The sequence below is a fragment of the Carcharodon carcharias genome, assembly GCF_017639515.1.
Source record: "Carcharodon carcharias isolate sCarCar2 chromosome 29 unlocalized genomic scaffold, sCarCar2.pri SUPER_29_unloc_1, whole genome shotgun sequence".
NCBI lineage: Eukaryota > Metazoa > Chordata > Chondrichthyes > Lamniformes > Lamnidae > Carcharodon > Carcharodon carcharias.
The window spans coordinates 1,181,824-1,200,963 of record NW_024470654.1 but is presented as its reverse complement, the minus strand read 5'-3'; positions in this window follow the sequence as shown (position 1 = coordinate 1,200,963).

The following is a 19,140-nucleotide window of genomic DNA, read 5'->3' as shown; positions in this document are numbered from 1 at the left end:
ACTGGGAATATCAGTCTCCTCTCACTGGGAATATCAGTCTCCTTTCACTGGGATCATCTATTCTGTCTCACTGGGAATATCAGTCTCCTTTCACTGGGAATACATATTCTGTCTCACTGGGAATATCAGTCTCCTCTCACTGGGAATATCCATTCTGTCTCACTGGGAATATCAGTCTCCTCTCACTGGGAATATCTATTCTGTCTCACTGGGAATATCAGTCTCCTCTCACTGGGAATATCAATCTCCTCTCACTGGGATTATCTATTCTGTCTCACTGTGAATATCAGTCTCCTTTCACTGGGAATATCAGTCTCCTCTCACTGGGAATATCAGTCTCCTTTCACTGGGAATATCTGTGCTGTCTCAGTGGGAATATCATTCTCTTCTCACTGGGAATACATATTCTGTCTCACTGGGAATATCAGTCTCCTCTCACTGGGAATATCCATTCTGTCTCACTGGGAATATCAGTCTCCTCTCACTGGGAATATCTATTCTGTCTCACTGGGAATATCAGTCTCCTCTCACTAGGAATATCAATCTCCTCTCACTGGGATTATCTATTCTGTCTCACTGTGAATATCAGTCTCCTTTCACTGGGAACATCAGTCTCCTCTGACTGGGAATATTAGTCTCCTTTCACTGGGAATATCTATTCTGTCCCACTGGGAATATCAGTGTCCTCTCACTGGGAATATCAGTCTCCTCTCAATGGGAATATCAGTCTCCTTTCACTGGGAATATCTGTGCTGTCTCAGTGGGAATATCATTCTCTTCTCACTGGGAATATCAGTCTCCTTTCACTGGGATCATCTATTCTGTCTCACTGGGAATATCAGTCTCCTTTCACTGAGAATACATATTCTGTCTCACTGGGAATATCAGTCTCCTCTCACTGGGAATATCCATTCTGTCTCACTGGGAATATCAGTCTCCTCTCACTGGGCATATCTATTCTGTCTCACTGGGAATATCAGTCTCCTCTCACTGGGAATATCAATCTCCTCTCACTGGGATTATCTATTCTGTCTCACTGTGAATATCAGTCTCCTTTCACTGGGAATATCAGTCTCCTCTGACTGGGAATATCAGTCTCCTTTCACTGGGAGTATCAGTCTCCTCTCACTGGGAATATTAGTCTCCTTTCACTGGGAATATCTGTTCTGTCTCACTGGGAATATCAGTCTCCTCTCACTCGGAATATCAGTCTCCTTTCACTGGGAATATCTGTGCTGTCTCTTTGGGAATATCAATCTCTTCTCACTGGGAATATCAGTCTCCTTTCACTGGGATCATCTATTCTGTCTCACTGGGAATATCAGTCTCCTTTCACTGGGAATACATATTCTGTCTCACTGGGAATATCAGTCTCCTCTCACTGGGAATATCCATTCTGTCTCGCTGGGAATATCAGTCTCCTCTCACTGGGAATATCTATTCTGTCTCACTGGGAATATCAGTCTCCTCTCACTGGGAATATCAATCTCCTCTCACTGGGATTATCTATTCTGTCTCACTGTGAATATCAGTCTCCTTTCACTGGGAATATCAGTCTCCTCTGACTGGGAATATCAGTCTCCTTTCACTGGGAGTATCAGTCTCCTCTCACTGGGAATATTAGTCTCCTTTCACTGGGAATATCTATTCTGTCTCACTGGGAATATCAGTCTCCTCTCACTGGGAATATCAGTCTCCTTTCACTGGGAATATCTTTTCTTTCTCACTGGGAATATCAGTCTCCTCTCATTTGGAATATCAGTCTCCTATCACTGGGAATATCTATTCTGTCTCACTGGGAATATCAGTCTCCTTTCACTGGGAATATCAGTCTCCTTTCACTAGGAATATCTATTCTGTCTCACTGGGAATATCAGTCTCCTTTCACTGGGAATATCAGTCTCCTTTCACTGGGAATATCTTTTCTGTCTCACTGGGAATATCTTTTCTGTCTCACTGGGAATATCAGTCTCCTTTCACTTGGAATATCTATTCTGTCTCACTGGGAATATCAGTCTCCTTTCACTGGGAATATCAGTCTCCTTTCACTGGGAATATCTATTCTGTCTCACTGGGAATATCAATCTCCTCTCATTGGGAATATCAGTCTCCTCTCACTGGGAATATCTATTCTGTCTCACTGGGAATATCAGTCTCCTCTCACTGGGAATATCAGTCTCCTTTCACTGGGAATATCAGTCTCCTTTCACTAGGAATATCTATTCTATCTCACTGGCAATATCAGTCTCCTTTCACTGGGAATATCAGTCTCCTGTCACTGGGAATATCTATTCTGTATCACTGGGAATATAAATTTTGTCTCACTGGGATATCAGTCTCCTCTCACTGGAAATATCTATTCTGTCTCACTAGGAATATCAGTCTCCTCTCACTGGGAATATCTATTCTGTCTCACTTGGAATATCAGTCTCCTCTCACTGGGAATATCTATTCTGTCTCACTGGGAATATCAATCTCCTTTCACTGTGAATATCAGTCTCCTCTCACTGGCAATATCAGTCTCCTCTCACTCGGAATATCAGTCTCCTTTCACTGGGAATATCTATGCTGTCTCAGTGGGAATATCAGTCTCTTCTCACTGGGAATATCAGTCTCCTTTCACTGGGATCATCTATTCTGTCTCACTGGGAATATCAGTCTCCTTTCACTGGGAATACATATTCTGTCTCACTGGGAATATCAGTCTCCTCTCACTGGGAATATCCATTCTGTCTCACTGGGAATATCAGTCTCCTCTCACTGGGAATATCCATTCTGTCAAACTGGGAATATCAGTCTCCTCTCACTGGGAATATCTATTCTGTCTCACTGGGAATATCAGTCTCCACTCACTGGGAATATCACTCTCCTTTCACTGTGAATATCAGTCTCCTTTCACTGGGAATATCAGTCTCCTCTCACTGGGAATATTAGTCTCCTTTCACTGGGAATATCTATTCTGTCTCACTGGGAATATCAGTCTCCTCTCACTGGGAATATCAGTCTCCTTTCACTGGTAATATCTTTTCTTTCTCACTGGGAATATCAGTCTCCTCTCATTTGGAATATCAGTCTCCTATCACTGGGAATATCTATTCTGTCTCACTGGGAATATCAGTCTCCTTTCACTGGGAATATCAGTCTCCTTTCACTAGTAATATCTATTCTGTCTCACTGGGAATATCAGTCTCCTTTCACTGGGAATATCTTTTCTGTCACACTGGGAATATCAGTCTCCTTTCACTTGGAATATCTATTCTGTCTCACTGGGAATATCAGTCTCCTTTCACTGGGAATATCAGTCTCCTTTCACTGGGAATATCAGTTTCCTCTCACTGGGAATATCAGTCTCCTCTCACTGGGAATATCCATTCTGTCAAACTGGGAATATCAGTCTCCTCTCACTGGGAATATCTATTCTGTCTCACTGGGAATATCAGTCTCCACTCACTGGGAATATCACTCTCCTTTCACTGTGAATATCAGTCTCCTTTCACTGGGAATATCAGTCTCCTCTCACTGGGAATATTAGTCTCCTTTCACTGGGAATATCTATTCTGTCTCACTGGGAATATCAGTCTCCTCTCACTGGGAATATCAGTCTCCTTTCACTGGTAATATCTTTTCTTTCTCACTGGGAATATCAGTCTCCTCTCATTTGGAATATCAGTCTCCTATCACTGGGAATATCTATTCTGTCTCACTGGGAATATCAGTCTCCTTTCACTGGGAATATCAGTCTCCTTTCACTAGTAATATCTATTCTGTCTCACTGGGAATATCAGTCTCCTTTCACTGGGAATATCTTTTCTGTCACACTGGGAATATCAGTCTCCTTTCACTTGGAATATCTATTCTGTCTCACTGGGAATATCAGTCTCCTTTCACTGGGAATATCAGTCTCCTTTCACTGGGAATATCTATTCTGTCTCACTGGGAATATCAATCTCCTCTCATTGGGAATATCAGTCTCCTCTCACTGGGAATATCAGTCTCCTTTCACTGGGAATATCAGTCTCCTTTCACTAGGAATATCTATTCTATCTCACTGGCAATATCAGTCTCCTTTCACTGGGAATATCAGTCTCCTGTCACTGGGAATATCTATTCTGTATCACTGGGAATATAAATTTTGTCTCACTGGGATATCAGTCTCCTCTCACTGGAAATATCTATTCTGTCTCACTAGGAATATCAGTCTCCTCTCACTGGGAATATCTATTCTGTCTCACTTGGAATATCAGTCTCCTCTCACTGGGAATATCTATTCTGTCTCACTGGGAATATCAATCTCCTTTCACTGTGAATATCAGTCTCCTCTCACTGGCAATATCAGTCTCCTCTCACTCGGAATATCAGTCTCCTTTCACTGGGAATATCTATGCTGTTTCAGTGGGAATATCAGTCTCTTCTCACTGGGAATATCAGTCTCCTTTCACTGGGATCATGTATTCTGTCTCACTGGGAATATCAGTCTCCTTTCACTGGGAATACATATTCTGTCTCACTGGGAATATCAGTCTCCTCTCACTGGGAATATCCATTCTGTCTCACTGGGAATATCAGTCTCCTCTCACTGGGAATATCTATTCTGTCTCAATGGGAATATCAGTCTCCTCTCACTGGGAATATCAATCTCCTCTCACTGGGATTATCTATTCTGTCTCACTGTGAATATCAGTCTCCTTTCACTGGGAATATCAGTCTCCTCTGACTGGGAATATCAGTCTCCTTTCACTGGGAGTATCAGTCTCCTCTTACTGGGAATATCAGTCTCCTCTCACTGGGAATATCAGTCTCCTCTCACTGGGAATATCAGTCTCCTCTCACTGGGAATATCAGTCTCCTTTCACTGGGAATATCTGTGCTCTCTCAGTGGGAATATCAGTCTCCTTTCACTAGGAATACATATTCTATCTCACTGGGAATATCAGTTTCCTCTCACTGGGAATATCCATTCTGTCTCACTGGGAATATCAGTCTCCTCTCACTGGGAATATCTATTCTGTCTCACTGGGAATATCAGTCTCCTCTCACTGGGAATATCAATCTCCTCTCACTGGAATTATCTATTCTGTCTCACTGTGAATATCATTCTCCTTTCACTGGGAATATCAGTCTCCTCTGAGTGGGAATATCAGTCTACTTTCACTGGGAGTATCAGTCTCCTCTCACTGGGAATATTAGTCTCTTTCACTGGGAATATCTATTCTGTCTCACTGGGAATATCAGTCTCCTCTCACTGGGAATATCAGTCTCCTATCACTGGGAATATCTATTCTGTCTCACTGGGAATATCAGTCTCCTATCACTGGGAATATCTTTTCTGTCTCACTGGGAATATCTGTCTCCTCTCATTGGGAATATCAGTCTCCTCTCACTGGAATATCTATTCTGTCACACTGGGAATATCAGGCTCCTCTCACTGGGAATATCAATCTCCTCTCACTGGGAATATCAGAATCCTTTCACTGGGAATATCTGTTCTGTCTCACTGGGAATATCATTCTCCTTTCACTGGGAATATCTATTCCGTCTCACTGGGAATATCAGTCTCCTCTCACTGGGAATATCTATTCTGTCTCACTGGGAATATCAGTCTCCTTTCACTGGGATTATCAGTCTCCTCTCACTGGCAATATCAGTCTCCTTTCACTGGGAATATCTATTCGGTTTCACACGGAGTTTTGGTCTCCTCTCACTGGGAATATCGATTCTGTCTCACCGGGAGTATTGGTCTCCTCTTACTGGGAATATCAATTCTGTCTCACTGTGAGTTTGGGTCTCCTCTCACTGGGAATATCAATTCTGTCTCACTGAAAATATCAGTCTCCTCTCACTGGGATTATCAGTCTCCTCTCACTGGGAATATCTATTCTTTCTCCTGGGAATATCAGTCTCCTCTCATTGGCAATATCTATTCTGTCTCACTGGGAATATCAGTCTCCACTCACTGGGTATATCTATTCTGTCTCACTGGGAATATGAGTCTCCTCTCCCTGGGAATATCAATTTCCTCTCACTGGGAATATCAATTTCCTCTCACTGTGAATATCAGTCTCCTCTCACTGGGAATATCAGTCTCCTTTCACTGGGAATATCTACTCCGTCTCACTGGGAATAACAGTCTCCTTTCACTGAGAATATCATTCTCCTTTCACTGGGAATATCTATTCTGTCTCACTGGGAATATCAGTCGCCTTTCACTGGGAATATCTACTTTGTCTCACTGCGAATATCAGTCTCCTCTCACTGGGAATATCTCTTCTGTCTCATTGGGAATATCAGTCTCTTCTCACTGGTAATATCATTCTCTTCTCAAAGGGAATATCAGTCTCCTCTGACTGGGAATATCTATTCTGTCCCACTGGGAATATCAGTCTCCTTTCACTGGGAATATCAGTCTCCTTTCACAGGGAATATCTATGCTGTCTCAGTTGGAATATCAGTCTCTTCTCACTGGGAATATCAGTCTCCTTTCACTGGGATCATCTATTCTGTCTCACTGGGAATATCAGTCTCCTTTCACTGGGAATACATAATCTGTCTCACTGGGAATATCAGTCTCCTCTCACTGGGAATATCCATTCTGTCTCACTGGGAATATCAGTCTCCTGTCACTAGGAATATCAATCTCCTCTCACTGGGATTATCTATTCTGTCTCACTGTGAATATCAGTCTCCTTTCACTGGGAATATCAGTCTCCTCTTACTGGGAATATTAGTCTCCTTTCACTGGGAATATCTATTCTGTCCCACTGGGAATATCAGTCTCCTCTCACTGGGAATATCAGTCTCCTTTCACTGGGAATATTTGTGCTGTCTCAGTGGGAATATCATTCTCTTCTCACTGGGAATATCAGTCTCGTTTCACTGGGATTATCTATTCTGTCTCACTGGAAATATCAGTCTCCTTTCACTGGGAATACATATTCTGTCTCACTGGGAATATCAGTCTCCTCTCACTGGGAATATCCATTCTGTCTCGCTGGGAATATCAGTCTCCTCTCACTGGGAATATCTATTCTGTCTCACTGGGAATATCAGTCTCCTCTCACTGGGAATATCAATCTCCTCTCACTGGGATTATCTATTCTGTCTCACTGTGAATATCAGTCTCCTTTCACTGGGAATATCAGTCTCCTCTGACTGGGAATATGAGTCTCCTTTCATTGGGAGTATCAGTCTCCACTCACTGGGAACATTAGTCTCCTTTCACTGGGAATATCTATTCTGTCTCACTGGGAATATCAGTCTCCTCTCACTGGGAATATCAGTCTCCTTTCACTGGGAATATCTGTGCTGTCTCAGTGGGAATATCATTCTCTTCTCACTGGGAATATCAGTCTCCTTTCACTGGGATCATATATTCTGTCTCACTGGGAATATCAGTCTCCTTTCACTGAGAATACATATTGTGTCTCACTGGGAATATCAGTCTCCTCTCACTGGGAATATCCATTCTGTCTCACTGGGAATATCAGTCTCCTCTCACTGGGAATATCTATTCTGTCTCACTGGGAATATCAGTCTCCTCTCACTGGGAATATCCATTCTGTCTCACTGGGAATATCAGCCTCCTCTCACTGGGAATATCAATCTCCTCTCACTGGGATTATCTATTCTGTCTCACTGTGAATATCATTCTCCTTTCTCTGGGAATATCAGTCTCCTCTGACTGGGAATATCAGTCTCCTTTCACTGGGAGTATCAGTCTCCTCTCACTGGGAATATTAGTCTCCTTTCACTGGGAATATCTATTCTGTCTCACTGGGAATATCAGTCTCGTCTCACTCGGAATATCAGTCTCCTTTCACTGGGAATATCTGTGCTGTCTCAGTGGGAATATCATTCTCTTCTCACTGGGAATTTCAGTCTCCTTTCACTGGGATCATCTATTCTGTCTCACTGGGAATATCAGTCTCCTTTCACTGGGAATACATATTCTGTCTCACTGGGAATATCAGTCTCCTCTCACTGGGAATATCCATTCTGTCTCGCTGGGAATATCAGTCTCCTCTCACTGGGAATATCTATTCTGTCTCACTGGGAATATCAGTCTCCTCTCACTGGGAATATCAATCTCCTCTCACTGGGATTATCTATTCTGTCTCACTGTGAATATCAGTCTCCTTTCACTGGGAATATCAGTCTCCTCTGACTGGGAATATCAGTCTCCTTTCACTGGGAGTATCAGTCTCCTCTCACTGGGAATATTAGTCTCCTTTCACTGGGAATATCTATTCTGTCTCACTGGAAATATCAGTCTCCTCTCACTGGGAATATCAGTCTCCTTTCACTGGGAATATCTTTTCTTTCTCACTGGGAACATCAGTCTCCTCTCATTGGGAACATCAGTCTCCTATCACTGGGAATATCTATTCTGTCTCACTGGGAATATCAGTCTCCTTTCACTGGGAATATCAGTCTCCTTTCACTAGGAATATCTATTCTGTCTCACTGGGAATATCAGTCTCCTTTAACTGGGAATATCAGTCTCCTTTCACTGGGAATATCTTTTCTGTCTCATTGGGAATATCAGTCTCCTTTCACTTGGAATATCTATTCTGTCTCACTGGGAATATCATTCTCCTTTCACTGGGAATATCAGTCTCCTTTCACTGGGAATATCTATTCTGTCTCACTGGGAATATCATTCTCCTTTCACTGGGAATATCAGTCTCCTTTCACTGGGAATATCTATTCTGTCTCACTGGGAATATCAATCTCCTCTCACTGGGAATATCAGTCTCCTTTCACTGGGAATATCAGTCTCCTTTCACTAGGAATATCTATTCTATCTCACTGGCAATATCAGTCTCCTTTCACTGGGAATATCAGTCTCCTGTCACTGGGAATATCTATTCTGTATCACTGGGAATATAAATTCTGTCTCACTGGGAATATCAATCTCCTCTCACTGGAAATATCTATTCTGTCTCACTAGGAATATCAGTCTCCTCTCACTGGGAATATCTATTCTGTCTCACTTGGAATATCAGTCTCCTCTCACTGGGAATATCTATTCTGTCTCACTGGGAATATCAATCTCCTTTCACTGTGAATATCAGTCTCCTCTCACTGGCAATATCAGTCTCCTCTCACTCGGAATATCAGTCTCCTTTCACTGGGAATATCTATGCTGTCTCAGTGGGAATATCAGTCTCTTCTCAATGGGAATATCAGTCTCCTTTCACTGGGATCATCTATTCTGTCTCACTGGGAATATCAGTCTCCTTTCACTGGGAATACATATTCTGTCTCACTGGGAATATCAGTCTCCTCTCACTGGGAATATCCATTCTGTCTCACTGGGAATATCAGTCTCCTCTCACTGGGAATATCTATTCTGTCTCACTGGGAATATCAGTCTCCTCTCACTGGGAATATCAATCTCCTCTCACTGGGATTATCTATTCTGTCTCACTGTGAATATCAGTCTCCTTTCACTGGGAATATCAGTCTCCTCTGACTGGGAATATCAGTCTCCTTTCACTGGAAGTATCAGTCTCCTCTTACAGTGAATATCAGTCTCCTCTCACTGGGAATATCAGTCTCCTCTCACTGGGAATATCAGTCTCCTTTCACTGGGAATATCTGTGCTGTCTCAGTGGGAATATCATTCTCTTCTCACTGGGAATACATATTCTGTCTCACTGGGAATATCAGTCTCCTCTCACTGGGAATATCCATTCTGTCTCACTGGGAATATCAGTCTCCTCTCACTGGGAATATCTATTCTGTCTCACTGGGAATATCAGTCTCCTCTCACTAGGAATATCAATCTCCTCTCACTGGAATTATCTATTCTGTCTCACTGTGAATATCAGTCTTCTTTCACTGGGAATATCAGTCTCCTCTGACTGGGAATATTAGTCTCCTTTCACTGGGAATATCTATTCTGTCCCACTGGGAATATCAGTGTCCTCTCACTGGGAATATCAGTCTCCTCTCAATGGGAATATCAGTCTCCTTTCACTGGGAATATCTGTGCTGTCTCAGTGGGAATATCATTCTCTTCTCACTGGGAATATCAGTCTCCTTTCACTGGGATCATCTATTCTGTCTCACTGGGAATATCAGTCTCCTTTCACTGAGAATACATATTCTGTCTCACTGGGAATATCAGTCTCCTCTCACTGGGAATATCCATTCTGTCTCACTGGGAATATCAGTCTCCTCTCACTGGGCATATCTATTCTGTCTCACTGGGAATATCAGTCTCCTCTCACTGGGAATATCAATCTCCTCTCACTGGGATTATCTATTCTGTCTCACTGTGAATATCAGTGTCCTCTCACTGGGAATATCAGTCTCCTCTCAATGGGAATATCAGTCTCCTTTCACTGGGAATATCTGTGCTGTCTCAGTGGGAATATCATTCTCTTCTCACTGGGAATATCAGTCTCCTTTCACTGGGATCATCTATTCTGTCTCACTGGGAATATCAGTCTCCTTTCACTGAGAATACATATTCTGTCTCACTGGGAATATCAGTCTCCTCTCACTGGGAATATCCATTCTGTCTCACTGGGAATATCAGTCTCCTCTCACTGGGCATATCTATTCTGTCTCACTGGGAATATCAGTCTCCTCTCACTGGGAATATCAATCTCCTCTCACTGGGATTATCTATTCTGTCTCACTGTGAATATCAGTCTCCTTTCACTGGGAATATCAGTCTCCTCTGACTGGGAATATCAGTCTCCTTTCACTGGGAGTATCAGTCTCCTCTCACTGGGAATATTAGTCTCCTTTCACTGGGAATATCTGTTCTGTCTCACTGGGAATATCAGTCTCCTCTCACTCGGAATATCAGTCTCCTTTCACTGGGAATATCTGTGCTGTCTCTTTGGGAATATCAATCTCTTCTCACTGGGAATATCAGTCTCCTTTCACTGGGATCATCTATTCTGTCTCATTGGGAATATCAGTCTCCTTTCACTGGGAATACATATTCTGTCTCACTGGGAATATCAGTCTCCTCTCACTGGGAATATCCATTCTGTCTCGTTGGGAATATCAGTCTCCTCTCACTGGGAATATCTATTCTGTCTCACTGGGAATATCAGTCTCCTCTCACTGGGAATATCAGTCTCCTCTGACTGGGAATATCAATCTCCTCTGACTGGGATTATCTATTCTGTCTCACTGTGAATATCAGTCTCCTTTCACTGGGAATATCAGTCTCCTCTGACTGGGAATATCAGTCTCCTCTGACTGGGAATATCAGTCTCCTTTCACTGGGAGTATCAGTCTCCTCTGACTGGGAATATTAGTCTCCTTTCACTGGGAATATCTATTCTGTCTCACTGGGAATATCAGTCTCCTCTCACTGGGAATATCAGTCTCCTTTCACTGGGAATATCTTTTCTTTCTCACTGGGAATTTCAGTCTCCTCACATTTGGAATATCAGTCTCCTATCACTGGGAATATCTATTCTGTCTCACTGGGAATATCAGTCTCCTTTCACTGGGAATATCAGTCTCCTTTCACTAGTAATATCTATTCTGTCTCACTGGGAATATCAGTCTCCTTTCACTGGGAATATCAGTCTCCTTTCACTGGGAATATCTTTTCTGTCTCACTGGGAATATCAGTCTCCTTTCACTTGGAATATCTATTCTGTCTCACTGGGAATATCAGTCTCCTTTCACTGGGAATATCAGTCTCCTTTCACTGGGAATATCTATTCTGTCTCACTGGGAATATCAATCTCCTCTCATTGGGAATATCAGTCTCCTCTCACTGGGAATATCTATTCTGTCTCACTGGGAATATCAGTCTCCTCTCACTGGGAATATCAGTCTCCTTTCACTGGGAATATCTGTCTCCTTTCACTAGGAATATCTATTCTATCTCACTGGCAATATCAGTCTCCTTTCACTGGGAATATCAGTCTCCTGTCACTGGGAATATCTATTCTGTATCACTGGGAATATAAATTTTGTCTCACTGGGATATCAGTCTCCTCTCACTGGATATATCTATTCTGTCTCACTAGGAATATCAGTCTCCTCTCACTGGGAATATCTATTCTGTCTCACTTGGAATATCAGTCTCCTCTCACTGGGAATATCTATTCTGTCTCACTGGGAATATCAATCTCCTTTCACTGTGAATATCAGTCTCCTCTCACTGGCAATATCAGTCTCCTCTCACTCGGAATATCAGTCTCCTTTCACTGGGAATATCTATGCTGTTTCAGTGGGAATATCAGTCTCTTCTCACTGGGAATATCAGTCTCCTTTCACTGGGATCATCTATTCTGTCTCACTGGAAATATCAGTCTCCTGTCACTGGGAATACATATTCTGTCTCACTGGGAATATCAGTCTCCTCTCACTGGGAATATCCATTCTGTCTCACTGGGAATATCAGTCTCCTCTCACTGGGAATATCTATTCTGTCTCACTGGGAATATCAGTCTCCTCTCACTGGGAATATCAATCTCCTCTCACTGGGATTATCTATTCTGTCTCACTGTGAATATCAGTCTCCTTTCACTGGGAATATCAGTCTCCTCTGACTGGGAATATCAGTCTCCTTTCACTGGGAGTATCAGTCTCCTCTTACTGGGAATATCAGTCTCCTCTCACTGGGAATATCAGTCTCCTCTCACTGGGAATATCAGTCTCCTCTCACTGGGAATATCTGTGCTCTCTCAGTGGGAATTTCATTCTCTTCTCACTGGGAATATCAATCTCCTTTCACTGGGATCATCTATTCTGTCTCACTGGGAATATGAGTCTCCAATCACTGGGAATACATATTCTGTCTCACTGGGAATATCAGTTTCCGCTCACTGGGAATATCCATTCTGTCTCACTGGGAATATCAGTCTCCTCTCACTGGGAATATCTATTCTGTCTCACTGGGAATATCAGTCTCCTCTCACTGGGAATATCAATCTCCTCTCACTGGAATTATCTATTCTGTCTCACTGTGAATATCATTCTCCTTTCACTGGGAATATCAGTCTCCTCTGAGTGGGAATATCAGTCTACTTTCACTGGGAGTATCAGTCTCCTCTCACTGGGAATATTAGTCTCTTTCACTGGGAATATCTATTCTGTCTCACTGGGAATATCAGTCTCCTCTCACTGGGAATATCAGTCTCGAATCACTGGGAATATCTATTCTGTCTCACTGGGAATATCAGTCTCCTCTCACTGGGAATATCAGTCTCCTATCACTGGGAATATCTTTTCTGTCTCACTGGGAATATCTGTCTCCTCTCATTGGGAATATCAGTCTCCTCTCACTGGAATATCTTTTCTGTCTCACTGGGAATATCAGGCTCCTCTCACTGGGAATATCAATCTCCTCTCACTGGGAATATCAGAATCCTTTCACTGGGAATATCTGTTCTGTCTCACTGGGAATATCATTCTCCTTTCACTGGGAATATCTATTCCGTCTCACTGGGAATATCAGTCTCCTCTCACTGGGAATATCTTTTCCGTCTCACTGGGAATATCAGTCTCCTTTCACTGGGATTATCAGTCTCCTCTCACTGGCAATATCAGTCTCCTTTCACTGGGAATATCTATTCTGTTTCACACGGAGTTTTGGTCTCCTCTCACTGGGAATATCGATTCTGTCTCACCGGGAGTATTGGTCTCCTCTTATTGGGAATATCAATTCTGTCTCACTGTGAGTTTGGGTCTCCTCTCACTGGGAATATCAATTCTGTCTCACTGAAAATATCAGTCTCCTCTCACTGGGATTATCAGTCTCCTCTCACTGGGAATATCTATTCTTTCTCCTGGGAATATCAGTCTCCTCTCATTGGCAATATCTATTCTGTCTCACTGGGAATATCAGTCTCCACTCACTGGGTATATCTATTCTGTCTCACTGGGAATATGAGTCTCCTCTCCCTGGGAATATCAATTTCCTCTCACTGGGAATATCTATTCTCTCTCACTGTGAATATCAGTCTCCTCTCACTGGGAATATCAGTCTCCTTTCACTGGGAATATCTACTCCGTCTCACTGGGAATAACAGTCTCCTTTCACTGAGAATATCATTCTCCTTTCACTGGGAATATCTATTCTGTCTCACTGGGAATATCAGTCGCCTTTCACTGGGAATATCTACTTTGTCTCACTGCGAATATCAGTCTCCTCTCACTGGGAATATCTCTTCTGTCTCATTGGGAATATCAGTCTCTTCTCACTGGTAATATCATTCTCTTCTCAAAGGGAATATCAGTCTCCTCTGACTGGGAATATCTATTCTGTCTCACTGGGAATATCAGTCTCCTTTCACTGGGAATATCAGTCTCCTTTCACAGGGAATATCTATGCTGTCTCAGTTGGAATATCAGTCTCTTCTCACTGGGAATATCAGTCTCCTTTCACTGGGATCATCTATTCTGTCTCACTGGGAATATCAGTCTCCTTTCACTGGGAATACATATTCTGTCTCACTGGGAATATCAGTCTCCTCTCACTGGGAATATCCATTCTGTCTCACTGGGAATATCAGTCTCCTCTCACTGGGAATATCTATTCTGTCTCACTGGGAATATCAGTCTCCTGTCACTAGGAATATCAATCTCCTCTCACTGGGATTATCTATTCTGTCTCACTGTGAATATCAGTCTCCTTTCACTGGGAATATCAGTCTCCTCTTACTGGGAATATTAGTCTCCTTTCACTGGGAATATCTATTCTGTCCCACTGGGAATATCAGTCTCCTTTCACTGGGAATATCTATTCTGTCTCACTGGGAATATCAATCTCCTCTCATTGGGAATATCAGTCTCCTCTCACTGGGAATATCTATTCTGTCTCACTGGGAATATCAGTCTCCTCTCACTGGGAATATCAGTCTCCTTTCACTGGGAATATCTGTCTCCTTTCACTAGGAATATCTGTTCTATCTCACTGGCAATATCAGTCTCCTTTCACTGGGAATATCAGTCTCCTGTCACTGGGAATATCTATTCTGTATCACTGGGAATATAAATTTTGTCTCACTGGGATATCAGTCTCCTCTCACTGGATATATCTATTCTGTCTCACTAGGAATATCAGTCTCCTCTCACTGGGAATATCTATTCTGTCTCACTTGGAATATCAGTCTCCTCTCACTGGGAATATCTATTCTGTCTCACTGGGAATATCAATCTCCTTTCACTGTGAATATCAGTCTCCTCTCACTGGCAATATCAGTCTCCTCTCACTCGGAATATCAGTCTCCTTTCACTGGGAATATCTATGCTGTTTCAGTGGGAATATCAGTCTCTTCTCACTGGGAATATCAGTCTCCTTTCACTGGGATCATCTATTCTGTCTCACTGGGAATATCAGTCTCCTGTCACTGGGAATACATATTCTGTCTCACTGGGAATATCAGTCTCCTCTCACTGGGAATATCCATTCTGTCTCACTGGGAATATCAGTCTCCTCTCACTGGGAATATCTATTCTGTCTCACTGGGAATATCAGTCTCCTCTCACTGGGAATATCAATCTCCTCTCACTGGGATTATCTATTCTGTCTCACTGTGAATATCAGTCTCCTTTCACTGGGAATATCAGTCTCCTCTGACTGGGAATATCAGTCTCCTTTCACTGGGAGTATCAGTCTCCGCTTACTGGGAATATCAGTCTCCTCTCACTGGGAATATCAGTCTCCTCTCACTGGGAATATCAGTCTCCTCTCACTGGGAATATCTGTGCTCTCTCAGTGGGAATATCATTCTCTTCTCACTGGGAATATCAATCTCCTTTCACTGGGATCATCTATTCTGTCTCACTGGGAATATGAGTCTCCAATCACTGGGAATACATATTCTGTCTCACTGGGAATATCAGTTTCCGCTCACTGGGAATATCCATTCTGTCTCACTGGGAATATCAGTCTCCTCTCACTGGGAATATCTATTCTGTCTCACTGGGAATATCAGTCTCCTCTCACTGGGAATATCAATCTCCTCTCACTGGAATTATCTATTCTGTCTCACTGTGAATATCATTCTCCTTTCACTGGGAATATCAGTCTCCTCTGAGTGGGAATATCAGTCTACTTTCACTGGGAGTATCAGTCTCCTCTCACTGGGAATATTAGTCTCTTTCACTGGGAATATCTATTCTGTCTCACTGGGAATATCAGTCTCCTCTCACTGGGAATATCAGTCTCGAATCACTGGGAATATCTATTCTGTCTCACTGGGAATATCAGTCTCCTCTCACTGGGAATATCAGTCTCCTATCACTGGGAATATCTTTTCTGTCTCACTGGGAATATCTGTCTCCTCTCATTGGGAATATCAGTCTCCTCTCACTGGAATATCTTTTCTGTCTCACTGGGAATATCAGGCTCCTCTCACTGGGAATATCAATCTCCTCTCACTGGGAATATCAGAATCCTTTCACTGGGAATATCTGTTCTGTCTCACTGGGAATATCATACTCCTTTCACTGGGAATATCTATTCCGTCTCACTGGGAATATCAGTCTCCTCTCACTGGGAATATCTTTTCCGTCTCACTGGGAATATCAGTCTCCTTTCACTGGGATTATCAGTCTCCTCTCACTGGCAATATCAGTCTCCTTTCACTGGGAATATCTATTCTGTTTCACACGGAGTTTTGGTCTCCTCTCACTGGGAATATCGATTCTGTCTCACCGGGAGTATTGGTCTCCTCTTATTGGGAATATCAATTCTGTCTCACTGTGAGTTTGGGTCTCCTCTCACTGGGAATATCAATTCTGTCTCACTGAAAATATCAGTCTCCTCTCACTGGGATTATCAGTCTCCTCTCACTGGGAATATCTATTCTTTCTCCTGGGAATATCAGTCTCCTCTCATTGGCAATATCTATTCTGTCTCACTGGGAATATCAGTCTCCACTCACTGGGTATATCTATTCTGTCTCACTGGGAATATGAGTCTCCTCTCCCTGGGAATATCAATTTCCTCTCACTGGGAATATCTATTCTCTCTCACTGTGAATATCAGTCTCCTCTCACTGGGAATATCAGTCTCCTTTCACTGGGAATATCTACTCCGTCTCACTGGGAATAACAGTCTCCTTTCACTGAGAATATCATTCTCCTTTCACTGGGAATATCTATTCTGTCTCACTGGGAATATCAGTCGCCTTTCACTGGGAATATCTACTTTGTCTCACTGCGAATATCAGTCTCCTCTCACTGGGAATATCTCTTCTGTCTCATTGGGAATATCAGTCTCTTCTCACTGGTAATATCATTCTCTTCTCAAAGGGAATATCAGTCTCCTCTGACTGGGAATATCTATTCTGTCTCACTGGGAATATCAGTCTCCTTTCACTGGGAATATCAGTCTCCTTTCACAGGGAATATCTATGCTGTCTCAGTTGGAATATCAGTCTCTTCTCACTGGGAATATCAGTCTCCTTTCACTGGGATCATCTATTCTGTCTCACTGGGAATATCAGTCTCCTTTCACTGGGAATACATATTCTGTCTCACTGGGAATATCAGTCTCCTCTCACTGGGAATATCCATTCTGTCTCACTGGGAATATCAGTCTCCTCTCACTGGGAATATCTATTCTGTCTCACTGGGAATATCAGTCTCCTGTCACTAGGAATATCAATCTCCTCTCACTGGGATTATCTATTCTGTCTCACTGTGAATATCAGTCTCCTTTCACTGGGAATATCAGTCTCCTCTTACTGGGAATATTAGTCTCCTTTCACTGGGAATATCTATTCTGTCCCACTGGGAATATCAGTCTCCTTTCACTGGGAATATTTGTGCTGTCTCAGTGGGAATATCATTCTCTTCTCACTGGGAATATCAGTCTCGTTTCACTGGGATTATCTATTCTGTCTCACTGGAAATATCAGTCTCCTTTCACTGGGAATACATATTCTGTCTCACTGGGAATATCAGTCTCCTCTCACTGGGAATATCCATTCTGTCTCGCTGGGAATATCAGTCTCCTCTCACTGGGAATATCAATCTCCTCTCACTGGGATTATCTATTCTGTCTCACTCTGAATATCAGTCTCCTTTCACTGGGAATATCAGTCTCCTCTGACTGGGAATATCAGTCTCCTTTCATTGGGAGTATCAGTCTCCTCTCACTGGGAATATTAGTCTCCTTTCACTGGGAATATCTATTCTGTCTCACTGGGAATATCAGTCTCCTCTCACTGGGAATATCAGTCTCCTTTCACTGGGAATATCTGTGCTGTCTCAGTGGGAATATCATTCTCTTCTCACTGGGAATATCAGTCTCCTTTCACTGGGATCATATATTCTGTCTCACTGGGAATATCAGTCTCCTTTCACTGAGAATACATATTGTGTCTCACTGGGAATATCAGTCTCCTCTCACTGGGAATATCCATTCTGTCTCACTGAGAATATCAGTCTCCTCTCACTGGGAATATCTATTCTGTCTCACTGGGAATATCAGTCTCCTCTCACTGGGAATATCCATTCTGTCTCACTGGGAATATCAGCCTCCTCTCACTGGGAATATCAATCTCCTCTCACTGGGATTATCTATTCTGTCTCACTGTGAATATCAGTCTCCTTTCTCTGGGAATATCAGTCTCCTCTGACTGGGAATATCAGTCTCCTTTCACTGGGAGTATCATTCTCCTCTCACTGGGAATATTAGTCTCCTTTCACTGGGAATATCTATTCTGTCTCACTGGGAAAATCAGTCTCCTCTCACTCGGAATATCAGCCTCCTTTCACTGGGAATATCTGTGCTGTCTCAGTGGGAATATCATTCTCTTCTCACTGGGAATTTCAGTCTCCTTTCACTGGGATCATCTATTCTGTCTCACTGGGAATATCAGTCTCCTTTCACTGGGAATACATATTCTGTCTCACTGGGAATATCAGTCTCCTCTCACTGGGAATATCCATTCTGTCTCGCTGGGAATATCAGTCTCCTCTCACTGGGAATATCTATTCTGTCTCACTGGGAATATCAGTCTCCTCTCACTGGGAATATCAATCTCCTCTCACTGGGATTATCTATTCTGTCTCACTGTGAATATCAGTCTCCTTTCACTGGGAATATCAGTCTCCTCTGACTGGGAATATCAGTCTCCTCTGACTGGGAATATCAGTCTCCTTTCAGTGGGAGTATCAGTCTCCTCTCACTGGGAATATTAGTCT